Source organism: Heliangelus exortis, chromosome 1 (assembly GCF_036169615.1).
Source record: "Heliangelus exortis chromosome 1, bHelExo1.hap1, whole genome shotgun sequence".
NCBI lineage: Eukaryota > Metazoa > Chordata > Aves > Apodiformes > Trochilidae > Heliangelus > Heliangelus exortis.
This window is the reverse complement of record NC_092422.1, coordinates 137,892,984-137,908,036: the sequence shown is the minus strand read 5'-3', so window position 1 is coordinate 137,908,036 and position 15,053 is coordinate 137,892,984.

Sequence of the window (15,053 nt, the reverse complement as noted above, 5' to 3'; positions counted from 1 at the left end):
ACTTCCTGCTAGGATATCTCTGGTAAAACTGAAAAGCAGACTGATAAACAAGTTTGCCAAACTGGATTCCTTCACCACAGTCTGTAATATTGTTAGGCTTGTCTCTGGCATTTTTCCTTCTGTATCAGTCAAAGAGGATACATGCCCTCAGACAAGCTTGCAGAAACTTTTTTTCTATTCAGTGAACATCTCTGAACATTCCTGCAACAAGGCTTGCCCCTTGCCTTTGCCAAAATTCCCTCCTCTACACGCTACTCTAGAATGATGTGGTATCTACTACTGCTCCTTGCCACCTTGAGTTGCATTGCAGATGGTACCTGCAGTGTGATGATATTATTAATATAATAAATTTTATTAGTATAATAAATTTCAGAATTAATAAATGCTTTAATTTCCACCTTTGATAACCTTCCCTCAACCCTACCCACTGGCCCACCTTTATTCTCTAGCATTGGAAACCTCTTAAAGACTTCAAAGAGTTGCAGAAAAAGGTTTCTTTTTCTGCTTCATATTATATTGCTTCTTCTTGAGATTACAGGCCTTATTTGAGTCTTTCCACTTTCTGTGTCATTTAGAAAATGTATAAACAGACTATTAATGCCCTTCCCAAGGAAGGTCAAAATAGATAATATCACAGTAGATGAGCTAAGCTGTTACAATCAGGCTCTCCTAAATCATACCAATCTGAGCCCGCTTTCTCTTGAATATTCAGAGATTTTCTTTCTGAAAGATTACCTTCCTTGACCCTCTGATGATGTTTCTACATTCACTGTGCAGAGCTATAGCATGTTGTGTCAGCTTTAAAGAGTACATAAGAATAATTCACACCACCTGACACTGCTAAAGTAATGAAAATGGATGGGTGTGTAAATTAAAGCAATGTCTCCTAGCTTCAGGTGGCACTAGAACCACTTACATTAATATTTGAACATTTCTCAAATTACATTTCTTAATGATGATAAATAAATGCAATGATTGTTTCACTTCAAACTGGATAATACTATTTTTTTAGATGTGTCCCCCAAATCAGAGTCGTGAAAAATTAATAGACTCTGTTTAAGTATTTCAGTGCCTCAGCTGTATTTACTCCATTTTGTACAACATGTAAAGACACCAATAGTCCTTTCATTTGAGAGGGTTTTATTTTAGTGGTTGAAGTATGACAACTTTATGGCAGGCATTTGTTTGGGAGTATTCTGTTAGACATGGCAGCCTCATCCTTTGAAACATCTGTCTGGATTCATACAGACGAATACCCACAAGATTATCTGAACAGTATAGGCAGATCCTCTGCAAAAATTAAGCAACTGATGGACATTTGACAATTAAGAAGCTGCAAAAAATTATCAGGGATTTTATGTGTACATAGTTAGGAGAAAGCCCATGAGCATTACCTTTATTTGATGACAATTAAAAAACTGAAGTTAAATTTCACTCTTCACTTTGCTGAATTTTATTTTGCAAAATATATTCTCTGCAAGTGCTTATTTTCTAATTCTTTTCAATTTGATCTAAAAATAATTAGAATTGTTGACCTTGAGAGCAAGTAACAAATTTCTTCTATTCTTTTTGGTGGTTTGAGGTAGAAAGAGACAGCAGCTTGTGTTGCTCATATCTATCTTTAGCCATGGCTGTGGGCATGAGAAGAGCTGTAGCTCCTGATATGTTTATATGCTGTGTCAATAAATATTTTTTTAAATTATACTACTGGTACTTTGTTATTACTTTTTTATAGTACTGTAAGTCAAAACCAATAATGTACAGCTGGTGGCTTGGGCTATTTATCCACAGGAAAGAATAAAAACCGTCAAGCCTTGTGTGAGTTATCTGGACATGAGATATGGAGATGAGGGATCCTTTCTGCTCATGTCTTTTCTCCTTCCTTGGCCACAGTGGTCAAGTAGCCTAAGGGAGTAAATAAATTTACTTTCTCTCAGCTAGAATATCAAGGCAACCCCAAAAAAGTGGTGTTTTCTTCTTCTCCTATCACAACAGTTTTAATTACCACTCTAAGAAATAAAAGGAATTAGGGATGCTATCTGCTTTGATGCCTGTGAAGGCATCCCAGAGAGAGGATCAGGCTTTGTCTGTATGTACAATCCAGCCTCATAAGTATCAGGCAAGGCCTCTCATAAATGGACACTAAAGAGAGGTTTAGGAAAGCCTATGGAATTTTGTGTGGCCTGGTGCATTTAGATGGGGGAACCATTTTCAAAGGAATGTACTGGGGGCTACTACTACTGATCAGGGGGCTAGATTCTGATTTACACAGTTTCAATGAATTTGAAGATATTCGTGCAACTCTGAGTTTACCGAGGGTTCAATGTGGACATATTCCAAGTGATAGCTGGTTGTTAAAGAAGGAGACCAACATTAGGCTGATTATTCCTGTTGTCACTATTATCCAACCCCCCAAGCCCTCTGGGATACACAGATAAGGAGCTGGTATGAATGAGTCACTGAAGGAAAATTACTAGTCGAAGAACAAATTATATTTCAGAATTGTTGACTTTGTTTTGGCTGAATGAAAACCAGTAAATCAGGAGGTGTGCCATCTGCATGCAAGATGCTGTTAATTTAACAATACCAAAGTTTGCTGTTACAAAAAAGTCCACGTGGCTTCCCATGTGTGGCTGAGCATCCTCAGCCACCCTTTGTTGAGCTTTGGTATTGTTCTCTATTGCAGGCGGGTTCTCTGCAACACAGCACTGCAGGGTCAGAATTAAATGCTGATTTTTGTTGGATTAAAAGCAAATATATGGATGACACACTTTATAACACCCTTCGTTAACAGCCAAGAAGAATCTGCCCTATGGGTTATAGGACTGATGTTTAACATGAAAACCTGCTCCAAGCAGTCACACATCCTAATGAGCACAGCAAAAGTACAAGCTGTGTGTCTGAGATGGGTGTTGTGATGTGTTTGTGCCTGGATATAAAACTACCATCTGTTGGACAGAAAAGCCATGTTGCTGCTTTGTTACTGTGTTACCATGAGGAGACAGTTTGGCCACTTTGCCAATTGCTGTTGTTGTTCAGTTAAAGTCTCTCCTGTCATTATTTTTACATAGCTCCATCTCCTTTCTCTCAGAAAATCCAGACTATCAAAATGGTAAAAACAAAGCAATAATTAGCTCTGCTTCTCCACTTGTTTTTTTTTTGTTGTTTGTTTGTTGTTTTTTTTTAATATATATTGTTTGTTTGATTGTTGGTTGGTTTTCTTTTTGTGGTTCTTTTGGTTTTGGTTTTGGGGTTTTTTTGGGGGTTTTTTGGGGGGGGGGGGGTTTGGGTTTTTTTTTTTTGGTTGGTTTGGTTTCTTTGCTTTGCTGGAAGTGTTTATCTTGTTTATTTTATGATTAATTTTAAAGTACCTATTTATTTGTTTTCCCCTCATGATCATTAGTTAAGCTTTATTGTTTTCTAATAAAATTGAGTTGTAAAGAAATTGTAGGACCCCTGCATTGCTGGATAATTGTATCTTCCTCAAATTAATAACCAGGTCCAGAGAGTACAATTAGGAATGAGAAGTATGGCAAAAGAAATATACCTGATTGTGTAGTTTTTCATTAAATAACTGAGCAGAAATATGCAACATAATTTTTACAAAGCAGCTGGAGTCCTGGTTGGATCTACTTCAATTTTTACTTTGCAGCCACCACTAGGAAGCATTGGCTGTGCTCTGGGACTCAGAGATATACGGTACCATTCTCCTTGGTGAGTTGGTCTTTTCTATTCAAACCCACTGTGGTATTTCTTTTGAATTGAATAATTTATAAACTGAGTTACAAGGTTGGCATTGGCCCAATTCAGCTGTCATTTTAGGGATGTGATGGGTACAAGGGAGGAAAGCCTGAATAATCTGTAGTCTATCACATACTCATTTACATGTAGACAGGAGAGACTGACTAGAAACAGTGAAATTTCTTTTAAATATGCATATAGGTGTATTTTCAGGTGGATTTGTTTTGTTCATATGTACACCCTAGCATATTCAGGTTTTTTTGGTTGGTTGATTTTTTGGATTCCATCCAAAGAGCATCTTACATCGACTTCTGCTACTGTTAAGCTTCATGAAGGAAAATCTTTTATTTCATCCCCAACAAACCTCCTCAATAATTGAGATTTACTCACACAAATTCACACCAGAAATAACTGTGAATATTACCCGCTCAGATGTAGGTGGAGAATGAAATTCAGTCTTGGGCAGAAAACTGGGTTCAAGTTTTCTTCATCTCACTTCAGCTCTGCTTTTAACGCCTACTTGACCACAGCACCCTCTCTCATCCTATGTGTAAAATCTTTCAGACACCAGCAGCAGGAATTCCTATCACCCCTGTGACAGGAATATCACAGGATGCCTGTTTCTGCACTGACTGCAGACACCCACCTTGGGTTCACAGATGGGATGTGCATCCTCACAGCCTGTTGCCCAGAAGCTGTCTGTGGGAGAGGACTTAAATAGCAAAAATATCCGGCTTCCCATCTGAGATTTTCTGGCCACAGCAGTTGCACCATGCAATATTTTAAAAGTTCCCCAGATATAGACTTAATTTCTCTGTTGTTGCAATGGATGAAAAAGAAAACTTATAGTTTAAACTGTAAGTTTAGTTTATGCTTCTCATTTAATTAGCAGTTACTATTAGTTTCTCCCTAAAAAATTGATTGCCTATGGGTGATGTTTACCCAAAGATTTTAGAATAACTTTTTATGCTTTCATTTATGCTTTTATGATTTTCATTTTGGAATCTTATCTAGAAGACAGACGCCAATGGAGCAAATGAGAATTCACTAAGAATAGTTTTATTGTTATTATCACCAGTATTTTAGTGCTATATTCTCATTAATGTTCTATTTAAATTGTGCTGTTATAATTTGTCTCTTGAACATCAAATAAGAGGAACCAATTATTCAAACAGAACATTTGCTTCTGTTGTTTGAATTAAAAGCCATTTTGTAGTCAAAACACTTTGTAACCAGGCTATCTAGACTTGGATCCCTTTGATCTGTTTCAAAGTATTCATTTCAGAACTTAGCACTGGGTGTAACATGGTATCTATTCAGCCAGGCTGAATTATTTGGGGTTGTCTGCACAAGGAAGCAAATTTGGGGATGTCTTGTGATTGCTTTAGGGATCACCTGGCATCACAAAGTACTCAAGCCACCTAGTCAAGACTGAAGACACTGAGTTTTTTGAGCAACTCCCATGGTGTTCATTTCCACTTCCAAGCTGACTGAGAGGAGAAACAATGAAGAAGTGATCCCTGAAATTAAACAGTTTTCCAGTGTCTGGGAGAGATAAAGATGTTTTACAGCTGGAAAAAATATTTTTGTCGCTCTGCTTACCTTTTCACTGATAGAGGTGAAAAATGAAATGAGGAATAGTTTTGTTGTCAGTTTTAAATTATTCTCTGCTTTTCCAATCAGCCTGTATGAAATTTAACAAGAAGAAATGTCAGATTCTGCATCCAGGATAGATTTATGCCAGACAGCAGTATAAAATTAGGAGAGAAGTGGCTGGATAGCAGCCCCAGAGAAAAGTATCTGGGGGTGCAAGCTGATGGTAAGTTCAATATAAGTTAGCAGCGTGCCCTCAGAACCAAGAGGGCAAATTTCCTCCCGGGGTGTCAGTCCACATCATGCCTGGCAGTGTTTAAGAGGCATTTGGACAATGCCCTTACCAATATGCCTTAACATTTTGTCATTCTTTAATTGATCAGACAGTTGGGCTAGATGTTCATTGTAGGCATCTTACAATTGAAGCATTCTATTCTGTTCTGTTCTAGTTTAGTCTAGTCCAGTCTATAGTCCTGAGAGGGATTCGGTGTTAGCTTACCTTCCTTGAAGAGTAACTCAAAGCTTACTACAGGCATTATGAGGTTCACCAATAATTTCACCTGCTTTTGGATCATAACATGGATTTTAAAAAAAATAGCTTCTCATATGAGTTTGACTGTTTTGTATTTGACAGTATCACTATTATAAATCGTTACTTAATTTAACCTGTCACAATGAAAGACCAACATACTTTCTGTCATAAAATGCTCAGCCAAGTTTTCGTTCTGATTCAAAACCAGTTCAAGACCAGATGTCATGTGCAGGAAAATAATTTATTCCAACATATAATTCCCGTGTTTTATTTGTACCAAGGGGAAATCAAGATCAAATGTAATAAAAAAGAGATTATACTGCAAGTATATGAAATAAAAGTTTTCCTTCAAGAATCTTAATGGTCTCAAGTTGTGCCAGGGGAGGTTTAGGCTGGACATTAGAAAGAATTTCTTTACCAAGAGGGTGATCAGACATTGGAATGGGCTGCCCCGGGAAGTGGTGGATTCTCTGTCCCTGGAGATATTTAAAAAGAGACTGGATGTGGCACTCAGTGCCATGGTCTGGGAACTGCAGCAGTAGTGGATCAAGGGTTGGACTTGATGATCTCTGAGGTCCCTTCCAACCCAGCTGTTCTATGATATTCTATGATTCTATGATTCTATGATTATTTATAAGCAGAAGCAGATTCTGGACATCAGAAAGTAAATATACTTGCTTTAAGTTCCTCGATATTACATTTTTAAAATTATTTTGTACTACCTCATTCAAAATTTAATTCTTCCTCAGGGGAAGGAGCCCAGGCTATCTTATTTATAGCTCTGTCACACACAGATTAGTTTGTTTGCTTGATCTGGATTACAGTTGATGTATCTTACCAAATCTTTGCTAGAGATGTTTGTTTTTTCTCTGTCATGGTGACTTAGGCATTTACCATACGCTGCAGCAACATGAAGCAACTTCTTGACAAAATGCTCCACTGGTGATAAAGGGAAGAAAAAGAAAGAAAGAAAAAAAGAAAGACATTAGAAAAAAGAAGGGAAGTGCAAGCAGATAAAAAGTATATTCTTCTCAGTAGTTCAGGAACACTTTCATAATATTACATCTTCTGCATATGCATGAAGAAGTAATTCACCCTCCAATTCATGCAGTAAAACTTACTTGCTTTTAAAGTCATACTATTACTTGATAATAATTATATAATCTGTTTATAACCTATAGATATTTTTTTAGGAAATAGGTATCAGAACTTCAGATTCCTGGTCAGTTTCCAGGTTTGCAGGATATTGTCTATGTAATGGTACTGAAATATTTTCAAGAATTCCTTTTTCTCATACTGTATGTAATTATTCTGTCAAGCATGCTTTATAAATTTTGAGTCTTTGGCTTGTGTTTGCTCTGCATGGTATGCATTTTGTAACTTTCCAGTAGGGACTACAAAATATGCTGGCAAGTTTACCAACAGTGATACTGTGCACTGAGTATCACAAACATATATACATCAAATTATGCATGTGCCCTGAATTGTGTCATAAGTTCTGTGGCACAAATAGCTATTGCTCAACCTTGTCAGCTCATTTGGGATCCTATAAGTCCAATGTCTGCATTGGACTTCATCATCTGCACTATTCTTATATGGGGGATGCAGTCCAGTTTATCAGGAATTGTTACAGCTTTCAAAAAATAGTGTATGACAAGCACAGAGAAAATAGTTTCCAGTTAGAAATGTAATTACATAAATATTAACTTTTTTGTCTGCAGTTTTCCAAAGGAAACTGGTGAAAAAGGCAACCAAACCTCAAAGCAAACACAAAAACTTGGCTAGCACAGAAGCCGTGTATTTAAGAGCCTGAGGTGGTCTACAAAATGACCTTTACATGTCTTGAAAATGTACATGTAACCAGAATGTTGAGGAAGTGTCAGAACCATAGGACAAGAATTTATATCAAAGACACACACCCCTCCTCTGAGATGAGGAATTATTGCTTTGACTATAGAATAATTTGGAGACTTAGTGTGACTGATATGAAAGATATCAGGAGCAGACCTCCTATATGTTCGAATCTTTTCTGAAAGTATTTTTGATGTATAGGTCTTGAAGGTCTTGTATAGGACTTTGAAGTCAGGTACCCCTGATAAGCATTTGTGAATCATAAGACTGACCAAATATCTTTGAAAAACTGCAAGAGAATGAAGTTTAGGTTTCAGGTATGCCATAGAAGTAGCAAATATCCAAACTGTCCCTCAGCTTATCTTTTCTTGAGTCCAAAGAAAGGGAAAGGAGAAGAAAAAGGAAAAGAGGATAGGAAAGGAGAAAAAAGAAAAGGAAAAGGGCAAAGGAAAAGGAAAAAGGAAAAAATAAAAGTAAAAGGGAAAAAAGCAAAGGAAAAAAGAAAAGGAAAAGAGAAAAGGAAAAATGAAAAGGAAAGCAGGAAAATTAAAGCTAAAAAAAGAAAAATAAAAAAGATAAAGGAAAAAATAAAGAAAAAGTAAATGAAAAAGAAAAGGAAAGGAAATGGAAAAAATTCCTGAGGAAATATTGGACAGTTTTTCCCAATTTTGGTCTGACTTGAAGAATTTCTGTGGAGCATATTTGGCTCCACTACCATTCAGAAGCTCTCAAAAGGAAAAGAATTCAAGTGGTTTGATTCAGATTTCAAATGAAGCGTGTCTATGTTTATAAGTACAAAGGAGAAGGAACCTGCTCCTAACACCAACACAGTACTTGATTAAAAAGGGACACAAAATAATACTCCAGCATGAGACACATTGATGAATAATGAAAAAAGCCAAAGAAATACAGATCCAAGAGTTTTCACAGTGGGTTAGATACATGGGATGTCAATTACACTCTGAAGCTATTCATGTGTTTTACATACTCTAGGAAATGCTAAGGAAAATCATTCCTAAGTACCAAATGACACAAGGAATTCTCTTTCCTTTAGAAAAATTGTTTCATGGCTTCTGTTCTTCATTCTTGTCAGCTGAAGTAAGGAAACTGGATGTCAATTCATAACCCCATTAACCACACCAGAGGGGTGCCGTGCTCTTTAACCTAATGTAAGGTTTCTTTTAATGAAGTGTTTCCTTCTTCTGTTAATGAAATGTTTACAGCCTCCTAAAAATGTAAGTCAGTAACAAAGGACACTGGTAGAGGATAAAGTTATTCTCTAGTTCAATGCTTTGAGTGATCACAGGGAACCAAAATACTGAAATGTGCCTTCTGAAGTTTCAAGGGAACATAAAACATGTTTCAGAAAACGTTTCCATTTCACCTGTGCTGTTTTCTCCCAATACTTTACAGGGTTGCTACAGGTAGTAGGGACTGCACACTGTTTCTTGACTCTCATTGGCATTGATAGAGGTATGCCTGCACTAGAACCTGTTAAAGAGCAGATAAAGCTCTAAATATTGCAATAAATAGCAACGGGGACTATATTTCTGTGGTCTAGCAAGGCCAAACATTCAGCTGAATCTATTCATATTGCCCAGATTGTCCCATACTTTAATTTTCTTTCTAATAAATTATTTACTCTCCTTAGCAGAGTGTGCACAGACAGGTGTCTACATCTGCTTTGGTACAGGGCCCACTGAATAGGAGTGACCCTCATCCTTGCAAGAATCACCACCAATGTTTACAGGTGCAGCAAAATTAGCATAAATTGGGGAAAAATTACTCGAAGCGTATTGCTCATTTTTTTCAGGACACCAGGCACAAAGTCTGAAGAGCAACGAAAAGGTGTGCGTGTGGATGGGGGGGGGAAGTGGGGAATAAGGTGTAAAATCAATCAGACAACAAAGGAGGGTAGATTTTCTGATGGTAATGATACAAACACCTACAGCCAGCAGTGCTGTGGGTCTGTAGACCCAAGCCCAGAAGGATGACAGAGGGAAACTGCATGGACAATTCCTTGGACTCTGTTCAGTTCTGTGCCTGGAAAGTAAGATGTGGTAGGATGGAGCAAAGATGGACAGAATTGCATTCTAATAATGAGTGGACTGGGGAGGAAAGTGTGACAGAATTGTGTTTGAATAGCAGCTGTGTGCAATTACTGAGATTCAAGAATGATAAATAGCACCCTCATAATTGTGTATAATAATGTGATATATTATGCAATTGTAAATAGTTAACAGTGGTGTGTCCGTTACTTAATTAGGTCATTGACTTTTTGAGCTTTTCATTTCTTAACAGCTTGTTGCTAGATCAATAAACATTATTGACTCTTGTACTGGTTATGTTTCTTAAGGAGGAGAGTTGGACCACGAGGTACCAGTTACCACATTATCCTCATTTGCAGCATAGGCTCCTCCTCTTTAAAAGTGGAAATGCATAGCTCTTCACACCATCTCACACTATTCCTGAGTTCAGGCACTCAATTCATCTGTCTTAGATGGGTATTAACTCCAGGGAGGAGAAATCTGTTTGTTTTTAAAAATATACTTCCAGAGAAATAAGTAGCCTTCATCTTCAATGCACCTGCTTTAAAATTCAGCAAACATGGGGAAGAAAAGAATGAATTTCCATAGTATTTTACTCACATTTTCTGTGTGGGTGTTTCCAGTTTCAAAGATAAGAAGAAATTGGACCCAATATTACTTGTTCTAATTGTGGCAAATACTAAATTATAGGTAAAATTCTAGAGACTCTCACACAAAACTAAGATGATATTTGGGAATTCGTTTTTCTAGCTGAGAATTTTTCTAGACATACAGGAATGACAGGTTTGGGCATTACTTCAGAAAGAATCAGAATCAAAATATTACAATAACTTACTGCAAGCAAAAATTTACTGCAAAGAGTTGTAAATAATAGCATGTAAATTATTATTTAGAAATCAAGTTTAGGTTCTGGAGCAAGATTAAACCTTTCTAATATCCACAGAATTGTGTGGTTACTTTAAAAAATGCTTAAAAGTTGGTGGTTTTTTTATTTTGATAGTATATATTTTTAAGGAAACTATTAATTATAGGAAGTCTCATAAGGCTTATGCTGTTAGGCAAGAAAACATCTCCCTGAAAGGAAACCTGCAATGCTCGTTTTCAATATTTGGTTGTCCTCCAAGAGCCATAGTACTAAAGTGGAAAAATTAGTTTTAAAGCCTGTGAAAGTATTAGCTCCAGTATTTATGCAATTAAAATAAAAATTCTTCTTTTAGTTCAATTATTGTCATTACTATTTTCACAGGCTTTCTCTTGACTTTTTAAGTAGTTCTACACACTTTTGCTCATTGGATATGCCAGTAGCTTTATAAAAGGCTAACTTGCTGTAAAGCTTAAATTTGCCATGCTGTAAATATAGACATCTATATTAAAAAAAATTAATATTAAAAATATTTAAAATTATATTAAAAATTAATATTAAAAATTCCCCATTAAAATATATAATTCAATCCTTTTAGGACAAAAATTTAAATCAATTTTTGTAGCTATTCTCCACCTCTCCACCTCCAGTACAGATTTACCAAAATATTTTGCACTCCTGGTACTCTTTGAAAGTACAATTCTAGCACAACTGTTTCTGAAGACATTGAGAGATGATGGGGCACTGGCCAAAGGCTAAACAGACACATATTTCTTCAAAGTCTGGCTGATTTTATCAAATTTATCACAAAATTGTTTTTTCTCCTGCTTTTAAGTAGCTCCTGTTTTCTCCCTCTTTATTTTTTTTTCTACCTGTATAGGTTGCAGCTTTGCTTTTCTATTTCTGATTTATCATGCTTGATTTTCCTTCTTCTTTGTCCCCTGTTTTTGATTAGGTCTTTAGGATTTGTATTTTCACTCTTCAGTATAGCAGTTCTGGTAGAATTACTCCTTTTGTGCAAATCTAAATACTGTTATCACAAGTAACAATTCATATTGCTCTTCTTACTGTCACTGTGCTTACTGATAATAATAATAATAATTAAAAAATCAGTTTAGTTCCCACTGATCATTTGCTAATGGGAACTCCCTAAACAGGAATTGGAAGATTTGTCAGCGTTGGAGTATAAAAGAGAATATTTTCTTAAGAGGTTTTTTACTTACCCTAGAGATGGGTTTTCTTGTCAGATTTAGCTTTATAAGTATTGCTTCTGAAATTGAGGAAGTGCTCTTTAAAATTCTCTAAACTGAAAACATGTGTAGCTTTATCTGCTTAAACTTGAATTGATGTGAATACCTAAAATTTATCCTAACTTTAACATCTGATTGTCAGGCAGTTTAGTTTCACTATCTGCAAATTCAGGTGCATGATTCAATATGATGACCTTATCCTGCTGGAAAATTTCGCAAATAACAGCTAGATGAAGAAGACCCTTGAAAAGCAATTTAATTTTTATCATAGGGAACTGTTGCACTGATATGGATCTTTAGGTAGAGACCTGATTTCTGCAAGAATTTTTGAAGATATCAGTATTTTACCACCGTATTTTCTTCTTTCTCTAGTTAAAATTTTTAAGCCCGTATCAAGACATTTTGTGTTCACTCTGTGTTTTGTCAGGGCAGCTGCTGCTTCTAAAGATGTGGGTTAGGGGCCCACATCTGGCTGGAACCCAGAAGGGTTCTAAAAAAACACAGTCCACAGCTTTCTCAAGAGTATCAATAAGGTCCTTGGCACTGCTGACTCACTCCTGAGATAACGGATAAAGGCAAGAGAGTTGACTTAAGAAGCTTCAGTGGTGGCTGATCATGCAGACTTATTTTACCTTCTGAAGCAGCAGTAGAAATGAAGAACCCACTACAGAACAACAAATGTGTTACACTTTCATGTTTCCTGGCTCATCGGTGGCTTTAAGACTTGCACTGTTGTGCTCAAGCCTCGTGTGAAACTTCATAGTGTCAAAAGCCAAGGTGCACACAAACAGCATTTACCTTTGGGGTCAGACTGGAACTGCAAGAACCATTTCTTTCACAAGTGAGATTTGCCTTGAATCTTCATTAAGTACCATACTCACTGAATAATGATCATCCTCTGTTTTTCACTAGGTTATTTCATTTGCAAGTTGCAGAGACTAATTTTAAAATTCAGTTTGAAACAAAGGCTAAAGCTTAAGCTTGTCGAAACCTTCTCTCTACTGGTTCAATCACTTCTAAATTTTCCTGTTAATTTCATTTTTTTCTTGCTGCCTTGTTCTGACTCAATAGCAATCTTTCTATCACCTTGTTTCCTCTGTTTAAATCCTAGTGTGCAAAACACTTTCTTTAGGAAATCTGCCAGTTAATTTTTGGTTTTTTTTTTTCAAACTGCTACTATTGGTTATACCGTGCTTTGATTCATGGTTAGCTCTCTAGCTTTGTCAATCTAAAATGTTTCCTTGCAGCTTTTGAGAGCCATGGTTAACATACTGGTGCCTTCTTCTCCTTCTCCACTATCAGATTTCTCCAGTAATACATCTACGAATGGTTTCTGACACACCTGACAGCACTCTTCAACAGCTTAGTACTCTCTCATTATACAAAACCTTCCAATCATGAAAATGATACTGGCTCTTCTGTTCATGGAAATACAATTACAGATTTTCTTTAGACAGAATGTTGGTAATTGATGTTCCCCAAACTAATCAGAACACATGGCACATTGCAACATTCCCAGCTATTTGTTTTCATGCTGATCACAGCTTTAGCTTCATCATTGGCAATTAGTGAGTATAGTGAATTTTTATTTGCATAACTGCATGGGATATGGTAATTCTTCAACTGGATATCCTTGTCATTAGTAGATACATGTTTCTATGGATGAAGAAGAATTTTCCTTTTTTATATATTGTGCACTGTTTAATATGTGCTGTGTTTTTGCCTAAAAATGTTATTTGTGTACCTGGCAGAAGAAACGATATTTATTTCCTTAAGTAGACAATCAATAAATGAAAAGAATACATAATTAATAAAATAATAACATTACAGTAAACTAGTCAAAGTACACAATAGGTGAACAGCTGAGGGTTGAAATGTGTTAAAAAACTGTTGCCTGAACAATTACCTATAAGAAATTCTTTATCAAAATAAAAAAATAATTCAACAGACAAGTCATAGAAAGAACTGACTTTACCAGATAATTTCTTCACAGAAAATAGTTCATCAATGAAATTTATTGTTGGCAAATGCTTGATAATGCCCATTGAAATAATCTGAACATCTCACATGTTCTTGGATTCGAAATTAGCTGTAAGCATTATGGAAAAAAAAAACCAAACCAAACAACAACAAAAACTAAATAAGCAAAACTAAAACAAATGTAGTACTACTTCAGATGGCTTCATGAAACAGCTACTCAGTATACAGCATAAGTACATAAATATTAGTATGTGAAAGAATTAATAGGAAATGAATAATGGGAAGCTGATAACATTACCGTACAAATTTCTTGTAAGATATCACTTGACATTTTTCATTCAGCTTCATTGCCCTGTCTCAGAAAAGATATTGCTGAAGGTGAAGGGTAGAGAAAGGATTGACAAAATATTATGCATATCACAAAATGGAAACATGGTGATTTCCACAGAGAAAGAGATTTAATAGACTGAATGTGTTCAGTTCAGTTAAGAGATGACTGAAAGTGGGCATTTCAGGAACCAAGAAAAGCTCCCCATGAAAATATAGAGTATGTAGGTCAGGAATCTAGCACCTACTGTTCTCATTTTTCAAGAAGGAAGAGTTCAATAGAGAAAGTTATAGGGTGAATTTGATCAATAGAAATACTTTCTACACAGCTTATGGCTGAGGTGAAGACCCTGCTGACACAAAGTCAGAATAAACTTAGTGTTTATGAAAGGCAATTGACCTTTTTATTGACATATGGGCTGAACAAACAGGAGAAATATAGCTCTCATCCTTTAGTGTACATGCAAATTCCAATTGAGAAGAAATAATAAGATATTTCTCCAATGGATAAGTGATTGAAGCTTTAGTGACTACATTTCTTCTGTGCTCTCCTAAAGATTTCAACTACTACTCTTGCTCAGTCTATTTAGCTCTAGGAAAACATGGCAGAAATAAAATACATAAGTACATCCAAGAAGGAAAGGATGGTCTCAGGAAGAGGTTGATTTCAGTGAATCTCCTTCAAACTAATGGCAAGATATGTATTACTATAGGACCTGAGGAAACTACATTTCTTGTAGTAAAAAAATTAAATATTATGTTCACAATCAAACCTTATATTATATAATGTAAATCTAGAAAATGGGTTCAACCAGTCATCTCTACTGTGCAAAAAAAAATGCAAGATAGGTCTAGTGTGTCTTTGGTGA